The following is a 16684-nucleotide window of genomic DNA, read 5'->3' on the forward strand; positions in this document are numbered from 1 at the left end:
TCCCAGTTTGCATCTGACTAGCCCCTTATCACTTGCCTCCTCGCTATTCCACGACCAGCAGAAATCTCCTGCTTCAGGTTGGCCTGCTCACTGAACACTTTCAATGCTTTGCTCCAATCGACGTTACTGAGCAATAGCAGGCGAGCAAGGGCAGGACTGGAAGCCATGGATATGGTGAAAGACGCCGAGAAGAGCTCGAGCCTGCGCAAGGGAAGCGACTTGAGCGCAACGTCGCAGCCGCCACGAGCATGAGGGAGCAGGCGAGAGCCCTTTCTGACTGATGGACAGATGACTTCTATTGCCTGAGGCTTTGCCTGAAAGAAAGTGCTGGCTCTTTACATGCATTGCTGCTCAAAGGCACTCCCTGCTGACACACACATGCAAGTGTTCAAGCAAAACGGCGAAGGCACTGTCCTGTGCCTCAGCTGCAACATGTTCAGCTGAAAACTGCTCGTCATATTATGAGCTCTGCCTTTAGCGAATTGCCACTTACCACGCACATACTTACTTCAAAAGAATGCGCACTGCTTCAAGACGGAGTGCAACCAACCACCTAAGGACGACTTTGCTTTGCTTTGTTTTCGACTGCACTGCTCCGCTCCCCACCTGTCAATCGAAGGGAAGCGGCAGAGGTGCCTATCTTTGGTGATTCTCTGCCGCGTGCCTTTCAATGCTGCCCGTCCTGTGTACTTCCTGATGTCGCAGCTATTTTTCACAGCCTGGGCCGGCGGTGCAATGGATAACGCGTCTGACTACGGATTAGAAGATTGCAGGTTCGGCTCCTACCTGGCTCGAGCATTTTTGCAATCTTTGCATTCTGGCTTTGGATGCCACGGAAGCGAACATAGTTGGTCACATTCTCCAGTTACTAAGCTGGCAAGTGTCTTCTTAGCGCAGTAGGCAGCGTGTCAGTCTCAGAATCTGAAGGTCCTGAGTTCGATCCTTAGAGAAGGCATTGATACTTGCATAGAAGTTTTTCCTTCTTTCATTTCAGCTGCATTCATGCAAAAATCGGAAAGTTTTGCTGCGACAGCACACCAAAGGATTTGATGTCCCTCAGCCTGCGGTGACCTTCAGAAGCAGATGGGCTCACACCACACCTGACACAACTCTTGCGTCTGAACAATTACCCGAGCCAAAAGAAAAGTGGAGAATGCGGGCATTGATCCCGCTACCTCTCACATGCAAAGCGAGCGCTCTACCATTTGAGCTAATTCCCCATTCATGTCTGGCATTAGCTCCCAGTTTGCATCTGACTAGCCCCTTATCACTTGCCTCCTCGCTATTCCACGACCAGCAGAAATCTCCTGCTTCAGGTTGGCCTGCTCACTGAACACTTTCAATGCTTTGCTCCAATCGACGTTACTGAGCAATAGCAGGCGAGCAAGGGCAGGACTGGAAGCCATGGATATGGTGAAAGACGCCGAGAAGAGCTCGAGCCTGCGCAAGGGAAGCGACTTGAGCGCAACGTCGCAGCCGCCACGAGCGAGAGGGAGCAGGCGAAAGCCCTTTCTGACTGATGGACAGATGACTTCTATTGCCTGAGGCTTTGCCTGAAAGAAAGTGCTGGCTCTTTACATGCATTGCTGCTCAAAGGCACTCCCTGCTGACACACACATGCAAGTGTTCAAGCAAAACGGCGAAGGCACTGTCCTGTGCCTCAGCTGCAACATGTTCAGCTGCAAACTGCTCGTCATATTATGAGCTCTGCCTTTAGCGAATTGCCACTTACCACGCACATACTTACTTCAAAAGAATGCGCACTGCTTCAAGACGGAGTGCAACCAACCACCTAAGGACGACTTTGCTTTGCTTTGTTTTCGACTGCACTGCTCCGCTCCCCACCTGTCAATCGAAGGGAAGCGGCAGAGGTGCCTATCTTTGGTGATTCTCTGCCGCATGCCTTTCAATGCTGCCCGTCTTGTGTACTTCCTGATGTCGCAGCTATTTTTCACAGCCTGGGCCGGCGGCGCAATGGATACCGCGTCTGACTACGGATTAGAAGATTGCAGGTTCGGCTCCTACCTGGCTCGAGCATTTTTGCAATCTTTGCATTCTGGCTTTGGATGCCACGGAAGCGAACATAGTTGGTCACATTCTCCAGTTACTAAGCTGGCAAGTGTCTTCTTAGTGCAGTAGGCAGCGTGTCAGTCTCATAATCTGAAGGTCCTGAGTTCGATCCTTAGAGAAGGCGTTGATACTTGCATAGAAGTTTTTCCTTCTTTCATTTCAGCTGCATTCATGCAAAAATCGGAAAGTTTTGCTGAGACAGCACACCAAAGGATTTGATGTCCCTCAACCTGCGGTGACCTTCAGAAGCAGATGGGCTCACACCACACCTGACACAACTCTTGCGTCTGAACAATTACCCGAGCCAAAAGAAAAGTGGAGAATGCGGGCATTGATCCCGCTACCTCTCACATGCAAAGCGAGCGCTCTACCATTTGAGCTAATTCCCCATTCACGTCTGGCATTAGCTCCCAGTTTGCATCTGACTAGCCCCTTATCACTTGCCTCCTCGCTATTCCACGACCAGCAGAAATCTCCTGCTTCAGGTTGGCCTGCTCACTGAACACTTTCAATGCTTTGCTCCAATCGACGTTACTGAGCAATAGCAGGCGAGCAAGGGCAGGACTGGAAGCCATGGATATGGTGAAAGACGCCGAGAAGAGCTCGAGCCTGCGCAAGGGAAGCGACTTGAGCGCAACGTCGCAGCCGCCACGAGCGAGAGGGAGCAGGCGAAAGCCCTTTCTGACTGATGGACAGATGACTTCTATTGCCTGAGGCTTTGCCTGAAAGAAAGTGCTGGCTCTTTACATGCATTGCTGCTCAAAGGCACTCCCTGCTGACACACACATGCAAGTGTTCAAGCAAAACGGCGAAGGCACTGTCCTGTGCCTCAGCTGCAACATGTTCAGCTGCAAACTGCTCGTCATATTATGAGCTCTGCCTTTAGCGAATTGCTACTTACCACGCACATACTTACTTCAAAAGAATGCGCACTGCTTCAAGACGGAGTGCAACCAACCACCTAAGGACGACTTTGCTTTGCTTTGTTTTCGACTGCACTGCTCCGCTCCCCACCTGTCAATCGAAGGGAAGCGGCAGAGGTGCCTATCTTTGGTGATTCTCTGCCGCATGCCTTTCAATGCTGCCCGTCTTGTGTACTTCCTGATGTCGCAGCTATTTTTCACAGCCTGGGCCGGCGGCGCAATGGATACCGCGTCTGACTACGGATTAGAAGATTGCAGGTTCGGCTCCTACCTGGCTCGAGCATTTTTGCAATCTTTGCATTCTGGCTTTGGATGCCACGGAAGCGAACATAGTTGGTCACATTCTCCAGTTACTAAGCTGGCAAGTGTCTTCTTAGTGCAGTAGGCAGCGTGTCAGTCTCATAATCTGAAGGTCCTGAGTTCGATCCTTAGAGAAGGCGTTGATACTTGCATAGAAGTTTTTCCTTCTTTCATTTCAGCTGCATTCATGCAAAAATCGGAAAGTTTTGCTGAGACAGCACACCAAAGGATTTGATGTCCCTCAACCTGCGGTGACCTTCAGAAGCAGATGGGCTCACACCACACCTGACACAACTCTTGCGTCTGAACAATTACCCGAGCCAAAAGAAAAGTGGAGAATGCGGGCATTGATCCCGCTACCTCTCACATGCAAAGCGAGCGCTCTACCATTTGAGCTAATTCCCCATTCACGTCTGGCATTAGCTCCCAGTTTGCATCTGACTAGCCCCTTATCACTTGCCTCCTCGCTATTCCACGACCAGCAGAAATCTCCTGCTTCAGGTTGGCCTGCTCACTGAACACTTTCAATGCTTTGCTCCAATCGACGTTACTGAGCAATAGCAGGCGAGCAAGGGCAGGACTGGAAGCCATGGATATGGTGAAAGACGCCGAGAAGAGCTCGAGCCTGCGCAAGGGAAGCGACTTGAGCGCAACGTCGCAGCCGCCACGAGCGAGAGGGAGCAGGCGAAAGCCCTTTCTGACTGATGGACAGATGACTTCTATTGCCTGAGGCTTTGCCTGAAAGAAAGTGCTGGCTCTTTACATGCATTGCTGCTCAAAGGCACTCCCTGCTGACACACACATGCAAGTGTTCAAGCAAAACGGCGAAGGCACTGTCCTGTGCCTCAGCTGCAACATGTTCAGCTGCAAACTGCTCGTCATATTATGAGCTCTGCCTTTAGCGAATTGCCACTTACCACGCACATACTTACTTCAAAAGAATGCGCACTGCTTCAAGACGGAGTGCAACCAACCACCTAAGGACGACTTTGCTTTGCTTTGTTTTCGACTGCACTGCTCCGCTCCCCACCTGTCAATCGAAGGGAAGCGGCAGAGGTGCCTATCTTTGGTGATTCTCTGCCGCATGCCTTTCAATGCTGCCCGTCCTGTGTACTTCCTGATGTCGCAGCTATTTTTCACAGCCTGGGCCGGCGGCGCAATGGATAACGCGTCTGACTACGGATTAGAAGATTGCAGGTTCGGCTCCTACCTGGCTCGAGCATTTTTGCAATCTTTGCATTCTGGCTTTGGATGCCACGGAAGCGAACATAGTTGGTCACATTCTCCAGTTACTCAGCTGACAAGTGTCTTCTTAGCGCAGTAGGCAGCGTGTCAGTCTCATAATCTGAAGGTCCTGAGTTTGATCCTTAGAGAAGGTGTTGATACTTGCATAGAAGTTTTTCCTTCTTTCATTTCAGCTGCATTCATGCAAAAATCGGAAAGTTTTGCTGCGACAGCACACCAAAGGATTTGATGTCCCTCAGCCTGCGGTGACCTTCAGAAGCAGATGGGCTCACACCACACCTGACACAACTCTTGCGTCTGAACAATTACCCGAGCCAAAAGAAAAGTGGAGAATGCGGGCATTGATCCCGCTACCTCTCACATGCAAAGCGAGCGCTCTACCATTTGAGCTAATTCCCCATTCACGTCTGGCATTAGCTCCCAGTTTGCATCTGACTAGCCCCTTATCACTTGCCTCCTCGCTATTCCACGACCAGCAGAAATCTCCTGCTTCAGGTTGGCCTGCTCACTGAACACTTTCAATGCTTTGCTCCAATCGACGTTACTGAGCAAATAGCAGGCGAGCAAGGGCAGGACTGGAAGCCATGGATATGGTGAAAGACGCCGAGAAGAGCTCGAGCCTGCGCAAGGGAAGCGACTTGAGCGCAACGTCGCAGCCGCCACGAGCGAGAGGGAGCAGGCGAGAGCCCTTTCTGACTGATGGACAGATGACTTCTATTGCCTGAGGCTTTGCCTGAAAGAAAGTGCTGGCTCTTTACATGCATTGCTGCTCAAAGGCACTCCCTGCTGACACACACATGCAAGTGTTCAAGCAAAACGGCGAAGGCACTGTCCTGTGCCTCAGCTGCAACATGTTCAGCTGCAAACTGCTCGTCATATTATGAGCTCTGCCTTTAGCGAATTGCCACTTACCACGCACATACTTACTTCAAAAGAATGCGCACTGCTTCAAGACGGAGTGCAACCAACCACCTAAGGACGACTTTGCTTTGCTTTGTTTTCGACTGCACTGCTCCGCTCCCCACCTGTCAATCGAAGGGAAGCGGCAGAGGTGCCTATCTTTGGTGATTCTCTGCCGCATGCCTTTCAATGCTGCCCGTCTTGTGTACTTCCTGATGTCGCAGCTATTTTTCACAGCCTGGGCCGGCGGCGCAATGGATACCGCGTCTGACTACGGATTAGAAGATTGCAGGTTCGGCTCCTACCTGGCTCGAGCATTTTTGCAATCTTTGCATTCTGGCTTTGGATGCCACGGAAGCGAACATAGTTGGTCACATTCTCCAGTTACTAAGCTGGCAAGTGTCTTCTTAGTGCAGTAGGCAGCGTGTCAGTCTCATAATCTGAAGGTCCTGAGTTCGATCCTTAGAGAAGGCGTTGATACTTGCATAGAAGTTTTTCCTTCTTTCATTTCAGCTGCATTCATGCAAAAATCGGAAAGTTTTGCTGAGACAGCACACCAAAGGATTTGATGTCCCTCAACCTGCGGTGACCTTCAGAAGCAGATGGGCTCACACCACACCTGACACAACTCTTGCGTCTGAACAATTACCCGAGCCAAAAGAAAAGTGGAGAATGCGGGCATTGATCCCGCTACCTCTCACATGCAAAGCGAGCGCTCTACCATTTGAGCTAATTCCCCATTCACGTCTGGCATTAGCTCCCAGTTTGCATCTGACTAGCCCCTTATCACTTGCCTCCTCGCTATTCCACGACCAGCAGAAATCTCCTGCTTCAGGTTGGCCTGCTCACTGAACACTTTCAATGCTTTGCTCCAATCGACGTTACTGAGCAATAGCAGGCGAGCAAGGGCAGGACTGGAAGCCATGGATATGGTGAAAGACGCCGAGAAGAGCTCGAGCCTGCGCAAGGGAAGCGACTTGAGCGCAACGTCGCAGCCGCCACGAGCGAGAGGGAGCAGGCGAAAGCCCTTTCTGACTGATGGACAGATGACTTCTATTGCCTGAGGCTTTGCCTGAAAGAAAGTGCTGGCTCTTTACATGCATTGCTGCTCAAAGGCACTCCCTGCTGACACACACATGCAAGTGTTCAAGCAAAACGGCGAAGGCACTGTCCTGTGCCTCAGCTGCAACATGTTCAGCTGCAAACTGCTCGTCATATTATGAGCTCTGCCTTTAGCGAATTGCCACTTACCACGCACATACTTACTTCAAAAGAATGCGCACTGCTTCAAGACGGAGTGCAACCAACCACCTAAGGACGACTTTGCTTTGCTTTGTTTTCGACTGCACTGCTCCGCTCCCCACCTGTCAATCGAAGGGAAGCGGCAGAGGTGCCTATCTTTGGTGATTCTCTGCCGCATGCCTTTCAATGCTGCCCGTCTTGTGTACTTCCTGATGTCGCAGCTATTTTTCACAGCCTGGGCCGGCGGCGCAATGGATACCGCGTCTGACTACGGATTAGAAGATTGCAGGTTCGGCTCCTACCTGGCTCGAGCATTTTTGCAATCTTTGCATTCTGGCTTTGGATGCCACGGAAGCGAACATAGTTGGTCACATTCTCCAGTTACTAAGCTGGCAAGTGTCTTCTTAGTGCAGTAGGCAGCGTGTCAGTCTCATAATCTGAAGGTCCTGAGTTCGATCCTTAGAGAAGGCGTTGATACTTGCATAGAAGTTTTTCCTTCTTTCATTTCAGCTGCATTCATGCAAAAATCGGAAAGTTTTGCTGAGACAGCACACCAAAGGATTTGATGTCCCTCAACCTGCGGTGACCTTCAGAAGCAGATGGGCTCACACCACACCTGACACAACTCTTGCGTCTGAACAATTACCCGAGCCAAAAGAAAAGTGGAGAATGCGGGCATTGATCCCGCTACCTCTCACATGCAAAGCGAGCGCTCTACCATTTGAGCTAATTCCCCATTCACGTCTGGCATTAGCTCCCAGTTTGCATCTGACTAGCCCCTTATCACTTGCCTCCTCGCTATTCCACGACCAGCAGAAATCTCCTGCTTCAGGTTGGCCTGCTCACTGAACACTTTCAATGCTTTGCTCCAATCGACGTTACTGAGCAATAGCAGGCGAGCAAGGGCAGGACTGGAAGCCATGGATATGGTGAAAGACGCCGAGAAGAGCTCGAGCCTGCGCAAGGGAAGCGACTTGAGCGCAACGTCGCAGCCGCCACGAGCATGAGGGAGCAGGCGAGAGCCCTTTCTGACTGATGGACAGATGACTTCTATTGCCTGAGGCTTTGCCTGAAAGAAAGTGCTGGCTCTTTACATGCATTGCTGCTCAAAGGCACTCCCTGCTGACACACACATGCAAGTGTTCAAGCAAAACGGCGAAGGCACTGTCCTGTGCCTCAGCTGCAACATGTTCAGCTGAAAACTGCTCGTCATATTATGAGCTCTGCCTTTAGCGAATTGCCACTTACCACGCACATACTTACTTCAAAAGAATGCGCACTGCTTCAAGACGGAGTGCAACCAACCACCTAAGGACGACTTTGCTTTGCTTTGTTTTCGACTGCACTGCTCCGCTCCCCACCTGTCAATCGAAGGGAAGCGGCAGAGGTGCCTATCTTTGGTGATTCTCTGCCGCGTGCCTTTCAATGCTGCCCGTCCTGTGTACTTCCTGATGTCGCAGCTATTTTTCACAGCCTGGGCTGGCGGTGCAATGGATAACGCGTCTGACTACGGATTAGAAGATTGCAGGTTCGGCTCCTACCTGGCTCGAGCATTTTTGCAATCTTTGCATTCTGGCTTTGGATGCCACGGAAGCGAACATAGTTGGTCACATTCTCCAGTTACTCAGCTGACAAGTGTCTTCTTAGCGCAGTAGGCAGCGTGTCAGTCTCATAATCTGAAGGTCCTGAGTTTGATCCTTAGAGAAGGCGTTGATACTTGCATAGAAGTTTTTCCTTCTTTCATTTCAGCTGCATTCATGCAAAAATCGGAAAGTTTTGCTGCGACAGCACACCAAAGGATTTGATGTCCCTCAGCCTGCGGTGACCTTCAGAAGCAGATGGGCTCACACCACACCTGACACAACTCTTGCGTCTGAACAATTACCCGAGCCAAAAGAAAAGTGGAGAATGCGGGCATTGATCCCGCTACCTCTCACATGCAAAGCGAGCGCTCTACCATTTGAGCTAATTCCCCATTCACGTCTGGCATTAGCTCCCAGTTTGCATCTGACTAGCCCCTTATCACTTGCCTCCTCGCTATTCCACGACCAGCAGAAATCTCCTGCTTCAGGTTGGCCTGCTCACTGAACACTTTCAATGCTTTGCTCCAATCGACGTTACTGAGCAAATAGCAGGCGAGCAAGGGCAGGACTGGAAGCCATGGATATGGTGAAAGACGCCGAGAAGAGCTCGAGCCTGCGCAAGGGAAGCGACTTGAGCGCAACGTCGCAGCCGCCACGAGCGAGAGGGAGCAGGCGAGAGCCCTTTCTGACTGATGGACAGATGACTTCTATTGCCTGAGGCTTTGCCTGAAAGAAAGTGCTGGCTCTTTACATGCATTGCTGCTCAAAGGCACTCCCTGCTGACACACACATGCAAGTGTTCAAGCAAAACGGCGAAGGCACTGTCCTGTGCCTCAGCTGCAACATGTTCAGCTGCAAACTGCTCGTCATATTATGAGCTCTGCCTTTAGCGAATTGCCACTTACCACGCACATACTTACTTCAAAAGAATGCGCACTGCTTCAAGACGGAGTGCAACCAACCACCTAAGGACGACTTTGCTTTGCTTTGTTTTCGACTGCACTGCTCCGCTCCCCACCTCTCAATCGAAGGGAAGCGGCAGAGGTGCCTATCTTTGGTGATTCTCTGCCGCATGCCTTTCAATGCTGCCCGTCTTGTGTACTTCCTGATGTCGCAGCTATTTTTCACAGCCTGGGCCGGCGGCGCAATGGATACCGCGTCTGACTACGGATTAGAAGATTGCAGGTTCGGCTCCTACCTGGCTCGAGCATTTTTGCAATCTTTGCATTCTGGCTTTGGATGCCACGGAAGCGAACATAGTTGGTCACATTCTCCAGTTACTAAGCTGGCAAGTGTCTTCTTAGTGCAGTAGGCAGCGTGTCAGTCTCATAATCTGAAGGTCCTGAGTTCGATCCTTAGAGAAGGCGTTGATACTTGCATAGAAGTTTTTCCTTCTTTCATTTCAGCTGCATTCATGCAAAAATCGGAAAGTTTTGCTGAGACAGCACACCAAAGGATTTGATGTCCCTCAACCTGCGGTGACCTTCAGAAGCAGATGGGCTCACACCACACCTGACACAACTCTTGCGTCTGAACAATTACCCGAGCCAAAAGAAAAGTGGAGAATGCGGGCATTGATCCCGCTACCTCTCACATGCAAAGCGAGCGCTCTACCATTTGAGCTAATTCCCCATTCACGTCTGGCATTAGCTCCCAGTTTGCATCTGACTAGCCCCTTATCACTTGCCTCCTCGCTATTCCACGACCAGCAGAAATCTCCTGCTTCAGGTTGGCCTGCTCACTGAACACTTTCAATGCTTTGCTCCAATCGACGTTACTGAGCAATAGCAGGCGAGCAAGGGCAGGACTGGAAGCCATGGATATGGTGAAAGACGCCGAGAAGAGCTCGAGCCTGCGCAAGGGAAGCGACTTGAGCGCAACGTCGCAGCCGCCACGAGCGAGAGGGAGCAGGCGAAAGCCCTTTCTGACTGATGGACAGATGACTTCTATTGCCTGAGGCTTTGCCTGAAAGAAAGTGCTGGCTCTTTACATGCATTGCTGCTCAAAGGCACTCCCTGCTGACACACACATGCAAGTGTTCAAGCAAAACGGCGAAGGCACTGTCCTGTGCCTCAGCTGCAACATGTTCAGCTGCAAACTGCTCGTCATATTATGAGCTCTGCCTTTAGCGAATTGCCACTTACCACGCACATACTTACTTCAAAAGAATGCGCACTGCTTCAAGACGGAGTGCAACCAACCACCTAAGGACGACTTTGCTTTGCTTTGTTTTCGACTGCACTGCTCCGCTCCCCACCTGTCAATCGAAGGGAAGCGGCAGAGGTGCCTATCTTTGGTGATTCTCTGCCGCATGCCTTTCAATGCTGCCCGTCCTGTGTACTTCCTGATGTCGCAGCTATTTTTCACAGCCTGGGCCGGCGGCGCAATGGATAACGCGTCTGACTACGGATTAGAAGATTGCAGGTTCGGCTCCTACCTGGCTCGAGCATTTTTGCAATCTTTGCATTCTGGCTTTGGATGCCACGGAAGCGAACATAGTTGGTCACATTCTCCAGTTACTCAGCTGACAAGTGTCTTCTTAGCGCAGTAGGCAGCGTGTCAGTCTCATAATCTGAAGGTCCTGAGTTTGATCCTTAGAGAAGGCGTTGATACTTGCATAGAAGTTTTTCCTTCTTTCATTTCAGCTGCATTCATGCAAAAATCGGAAAGTTTTGCTGCGACAGCACACCAAAGGATTTGATGTCCCTCAGCCTGCGGTGACCTTCAGAAGCAGATGGGCTCACACCACACCTGACACAACTCTTGCGTCTGAACAATTACCCGAGCCAAAAGAAAAGTGGAGAATGCGGGCATTGATCCCGCTACCTCTCACATGCAAAGCGAGCGCTCTACCATTTGAGCTAATTCCCCATTCACGTCTGGCATTAGCTCCCAGTTTGCATCTGACTAGCCCCTTATCACTTGCCTCCTCGCTATTCCACGACCAGCAGAAATCTCCTGCTTCAGGTTGGCCTGCTCACTGAACACTTTCAATGCTTTGCTCCAATCGACGTTACTGAGCAAATAGCAGGCGAGCAAGGGCAGGACTGGAAGCCATGGATATGGTGAAAGACGCCGAGAAGAGCTCGAGCCTGCGCAAGGGAAGCGACTTGAGCGCAACGTCGCAGCCGCCACGAGCGAGAGGGAGCAGGCGAGAGCCCTTTCTGACTGATGGACAGATGACTTCTATTGCCTGAGGCTTTGCCTGAAAGAAAGTGCTGGCTCTTTACATGCATTGCTGCTCAAAGGCACTCCCTGCTGACACACACATGCAAGTGTTCAAGCAAAACGGCGAAGGCACTGTCCTGTGCCTCAGCTGCAACATGTTCAGCTGCAAACTGCTCGTCATATTATGAGCTCTGCCTTTAGCGAATTGCCACTTACCACGCACATACTTACTTCAAAAGAATGCGCACTGCTTCAAGACGGAGTGCAACCAACCACCTAAGGACGACTTTGCTTTGCTTTGTTTTCGACTGCACTGCTCCGCTCCCCACCTGTCAATCGAAGGGAAGCGGCAGAGGTGCCTATCTTTGGTGATTCTCTGCCGCATGCCTTTCAATGCTGCCCGTCTTGTGTACTTCCTGATGTCGCAGCTATTTTTCACAGCCTGGGCCGGCGGCGCAATGGATACCGCGTCTGACTACGGATTAGAAGATTGCAGGTTCGGCTCCTACCTGGCTCGAGCATTTTTGCAATCTTTGCATTCTGGCTTTGGATGCCACGGAAGCGAACATAGTTGGTCACATTCTCCAGTTACTAAGCTGGCAAGTGTCTTCTTAGTGCAGTAGGCAGCGTGTCAGTCTCATAATCTGAAGGTCCTGAGTTCGATCCTTAGAGAAGGCGTTGATACTTGCATAGAAGTTTTTCCTTCTTTCATTTCAGCTGCATTCATGCAAAAATCGGAAAGTTTTGCTGAGACAGCACACCAAAGGATTTGATGTCCCTCAACCTGCGGTGACCTTCAGAAGCAGATGGGCTCACACCACACCTGACACAACTCTTGCGTCTGAACAATTACCCGAGCCAAAAGAAAAGTGGAGAATGCGGGCATTGATCCCGCTACCTCTCACATGCAAAGCGAGCGCTCTACCATTTGAGCTAATTCCCCATTCACGTCTGGCATTAGCTCCCAGTTTGCATCTGACTAGCCCCTTATCACTTGCCTCCTCGCTATTCCACGACCAGCAGAAATCTCCTGCTTCAGGTTGGCCTGCTCACTGAACACTTTCAATGCTTTGCTCCAATCGACGTTACTGAGCAATAGCAGGCGAGCAAGGGCAGGACTGGAAGCCATGGATATGGTGAAAGACGCCGAGAAGAGCTCGAGCCTGCGCAAGGGAAGCGACTTGAGCGCAACGTCGCAGCCGCCACGAGCGAGAGGGAGCAGGCGAAAGCCCTTTCTGACTGATGGACAGATGACTTCTATTGCCTGAGGCTTTGCCTGAAAGAAAGTGCTGGCTCTTTACATGCATTGCTGCTCAAAGGCACTCCCTGCTGACACACACATGCAAGTGTTCAAGCAAAACGGCGAAGGCACTGTCCTGTGCCTCAGCTGCAACATGTTCAGCTGCAAACTGCTCGTCATATTATGAGCTCTGCCTTTAGCGAATTGCCACTTACCACGCACATACTTACTTCAAAAGAATGCGCACTGCTTCAAGACGGAGTGCAACCAACCACCTAAGGACGACTTTGCTTTGCTTTGTTTTCGACTGCACTGCTCCGCTCCCCACCTGTCAATCGAAGGGAAGCGGCAGAGGTGCCTATCTTTGGTGATTCTCTGCCGCATGCCTTTCAATGCTGCCCGTCCTGTGTACTTCCTGATGTCGCAGCTATTTTTCACAGCCTGGGCCGGCGGCGCAATGGATAACGCGTCTGACTACGGATTAGAAGATTGCAGGTTCGGCTCCTACCTGGCTCGAGCATTTTTGCAATCTTTGCATTCTGGCTTTGGATGCCACGGAAGCGAACATAGTTGGTCACATTCTCCAGTTACTCAGCTGACAAGTGTCTTCTTAGCGCAGTAGGCAGCGTGTCAGTCTCATAATCTGAAGGTCCTGAGTTTGATCCTTAGAGAAGGCGTTGATACTTGCATAGAAGTTTTTCCTTCTTTCATTTCAGCTGCATTCATGCAAAAATCGGAAAGTTTTGCTGCGACAGCACACCAAAGGATTTGATGTCCCTCAGCCTGCGGTGACCTTCAGAAGCAGATGGGCTCACACCACACCTGACACAACTCTTGCGTCTGAACAATTACCCGAGCCAAAAGAAAAGTGGAGAATGCGGGCATTGATCCCGCTACCTCTCACATGCAAAGCGAGCGCTCTACCATTTGAGCTAATTCCCCATTCACGTCTGGCATTAGCTCCCAGTTTGCATCTGACTAGCCCCTTATCACTTGCCTCCTCGCTATTCCACGACCAGCAGAAATCTCCTGCTTCAGGTTGGCCTGCTCACTGAACACTTTCAATGCTTTGCTCCAATCGACGTTACTGAGCAAATAGCAGGCGAGCAAGGGCAGGACTGGAAGCCATGGATATGGTGAAAGACGCCGAGAAGAGCTCGAGCCTGCGCAAGGGAAGCGACTTGAGCGCAACGTCGCAGCCGCCACGAGCGAGAGGGAGCAGGCGAGAGCCCTTTCTGACTGATGGACAGATGACTTCTATTGCCTGAGGCTTTGCCTGAAAGAAAGTGCTGGCTCTTTACATGCATTGCTGCTCAAAGGCACTCCCTGCTGACACACACATGCAAGTGTTCAAGCAAAACGGCGAAGGCACTGTCCTGTGCCTCAGCTGCAACATGTTCAGCTGCAAACTGCTCGTCATATTATGAGCTCTGCCTTTAGCGAATTGCCACTTACCACGCACATACTTACTTCAAAAGAATGCGCACTGCTTCAAGACGGAGTGCAACCAACCACCTAAGGACGACTTTGCTTTGCTTTGTTTTCGACTGCACTGCTCCGCTCCCCACCTGTCAATCGAAGGGAAGCGGCAGAGGTGCCTATCTTTGGTGATTCTCTGCCGCATGCCTTTCAATGCTGCCCGTCTTGTGTACTTCCTGATGTCGCAGCTATTTTTCACAGCCTGGGCCGGCGGCGCAATGGATACCGCGTCTGACTACGGATTAGAAGATTGCAGGTTCGGCTCCTACCTGGCTCGAGCATTTTTGCAATCTTTGCATTCTGGCTTTGGATGCCACGGAAGCGAACATAGTTGGTCACATTCTCCAGTTACTAAGCTGGCAAGTGTCTTCTTAGTGCAGTAGGCAGCGTGTCAGTCTCATAATCTGAAGGTCCTGAGTTCGATCCTTAGAGAAGGCGTTGATACTTGCATAGAAGTTTTTCCTTCTTTCATTTCAGCTGCATTCATGCAAAAATCGGAAAGTTTTGCTGAGACAGCACACCAAAGGATTTGATGTCCCTCAACCTGCGGTGACCTTCAGAAGCAGATGGGCTCACACCACACCTGACACAACTCTTGCGTCTGAACAATTACCCGAGCCAAAAGAAAAGTGGAGAATGCGGGCATTGATCCCGCTACCTCTCACATGCAAAGCGAGCGCTCTACCATTTGAGCTAATTCCCCATTCACGTCTGGCATTAGCTCCCAGTTTGCATCTGACTAGCCCCTTATCACTTGCCTCCTCGCTATTCCACGACCAGCAGAAATCTCCTGCTTCAGGTTGGCCTGCTCACTGAACACTTTCAATGCTTTGCTCCAATCGACGTTACTGAGCAATAGCAGGCGAGCAAGGGCAGGACTGGAAGCCATGGATATGGTGAAAGACGCCGAGAAGAGCTCGAGCCTGCGCAAGGGAAGCGACTTGAGCGCAACGTCGCAGCCGCCACGAGCATGAGGGAGCAGGCGAGAGCCCTTTCTGACTGATGGACAGATGACTTCTATTGCCTGAGGCTTTGCCTGAAAGAAAGTGCTGGCTCTTTACATGCATTGCTGCTCAAAGGCACTCCCTGCTGACACACACATGCAAGTGTTCAAGCAAAACGGCGAAGGCACTGTCCTGTGCCTCAGCTGCAACATGTTCAGCTGAAAACTGCTCGTCATATTATGAGCTCTGCCTTTAGCGAATTGCCACTTACCACGCACATACTTACTTCAAAAGAATGCGCACTGCTTCAAGACGGAGTGCAACCAACCACCTAAGGACGACTTTGCTTTGCTTTGTTTTCGACTGCACTGCTCCGCTCCCCACCTGTCAATCGAAGGGAAGCGGCAGAGGTGCCTATCTTTGGTGATTCTCTGCCGCGTGCCTTTCAATGCTGCCCGTCCTGTGTACTTCCTGATGTCGCAGCTATTTTTCACAGCCTGGGCCGGCGGTGCAATGGATAACGCGTCTGACTACGGATTAGAAGATTGCAGGTTCGGCTCCTACCTGGCTCGAGCATTTTTGCAATCTTTGCATTCTGGCTTTGGATGCCACGGAAGCGAACATAGTTGGTCACATTCTCCAGTTACTCAGCTGACAAGTGTCTTCTTAGCGCAGTAGGCAGCGTGTCAGTCTCATAATCTGAAGGTCCTGAGTTTGATCCTTAGAGAAGGCGTTGATACTTGCATAGAAGTTTTTCCTTCTTTCATTTCAGCTGCATTCATGCAAAAATCGGAAAGTTTTGCTGCGACAGCACACCAAAGGATTTGATGTCCCTCAGCCTGCGGTGACCTTCAGAAGCAGATGGGCTCACACCACACCTGACACAACTCTTGCGTCTGAACAATTACCCGAGCCAAAAGAAAAGTGGAGAATGCGGGCATTGATCCCGCTACCTCTCACATGCAAAGCGAGCGCTCTACCATTTGAGCTAATTCCCCATTCACGTCTGGCATTAGCTCCCAGTTTGCATCTGACTAGCCCCTTATCACTTGCCTCCTCGCTATTCCACGACCAGCAGAAATCTCCTGCTTCAGGTTGGCCTGCTCACTGAACACTTTCAATGCTTTGCTCCAATCGACGTTACTGAGCAAATAGCAGGCGAGCAAGGGCAGGACTGGAAGCCATGGATATGGTGAAAGACGCCGAGAAGAGCTCGAGCCTGCGCAAGGGAAGCGACTTGAGCGCAACGTCGCAGCCGCCACGAGCGAGAGGGAGCAGGCGAGAGCCCTGTCTGACTGATGGACAGATGACTTCTATTGCCTGAGGCTTTGCCTGAAAGAAAGTGCTGGCTCTTTACATGCATTGCTGCTCAAAGGCACTCCCTGCTGACACACACATGCAAGTGTTCAAGCAAAACGGCGAAGGCACTGTCCTGTGCCTCAGCTGCAACATGTTCAGCTGCAAACTGCTCGTCATATTATGAGCTCTGCCTTTAGCGAATTGCCACTTACCACGCACATACTTACTTCAAAAGAATGCGCACTGCTTCAAGACGGAGTGCAACCAACCACCTAAGGACGACTTTGCTTT

At 50.9% G+C, this 16684-nt stretch overlaps 1 non-coding gene across 1 annotated transcript; it reads left to right on the forward strand.

Annotated features, from left to right (window-relative positions):
• Positions 1–882: 882 nt before the first annotated feature.
• trnal-cag (transfer RNA leucine (anticodon CAG)) lies at positions 883–955 on the forward strand. The gene has a single exon. It is a non-coding gene; the product is annotated as a tRNA-Leu (tRNA).
• Positions 956–16684: the final 15729 nt, after the last annotated feature.

Source organism: Pristiophorus japonicus, chromosome 1, assembly GCF_044704955.1.
Source record: "Pristiophorus japonicus isolate sPriJap1 chromosome 1, sPriJap1.hap1, whole genome shotgun sequence".
Taxonomy (NCBI): domain Eukaryota; kingdom Metazoa; phylum Chordata; class Chondrichthyes; family Pristiophoridae; genus Pristiophorus; species Pristiophorus japonicus.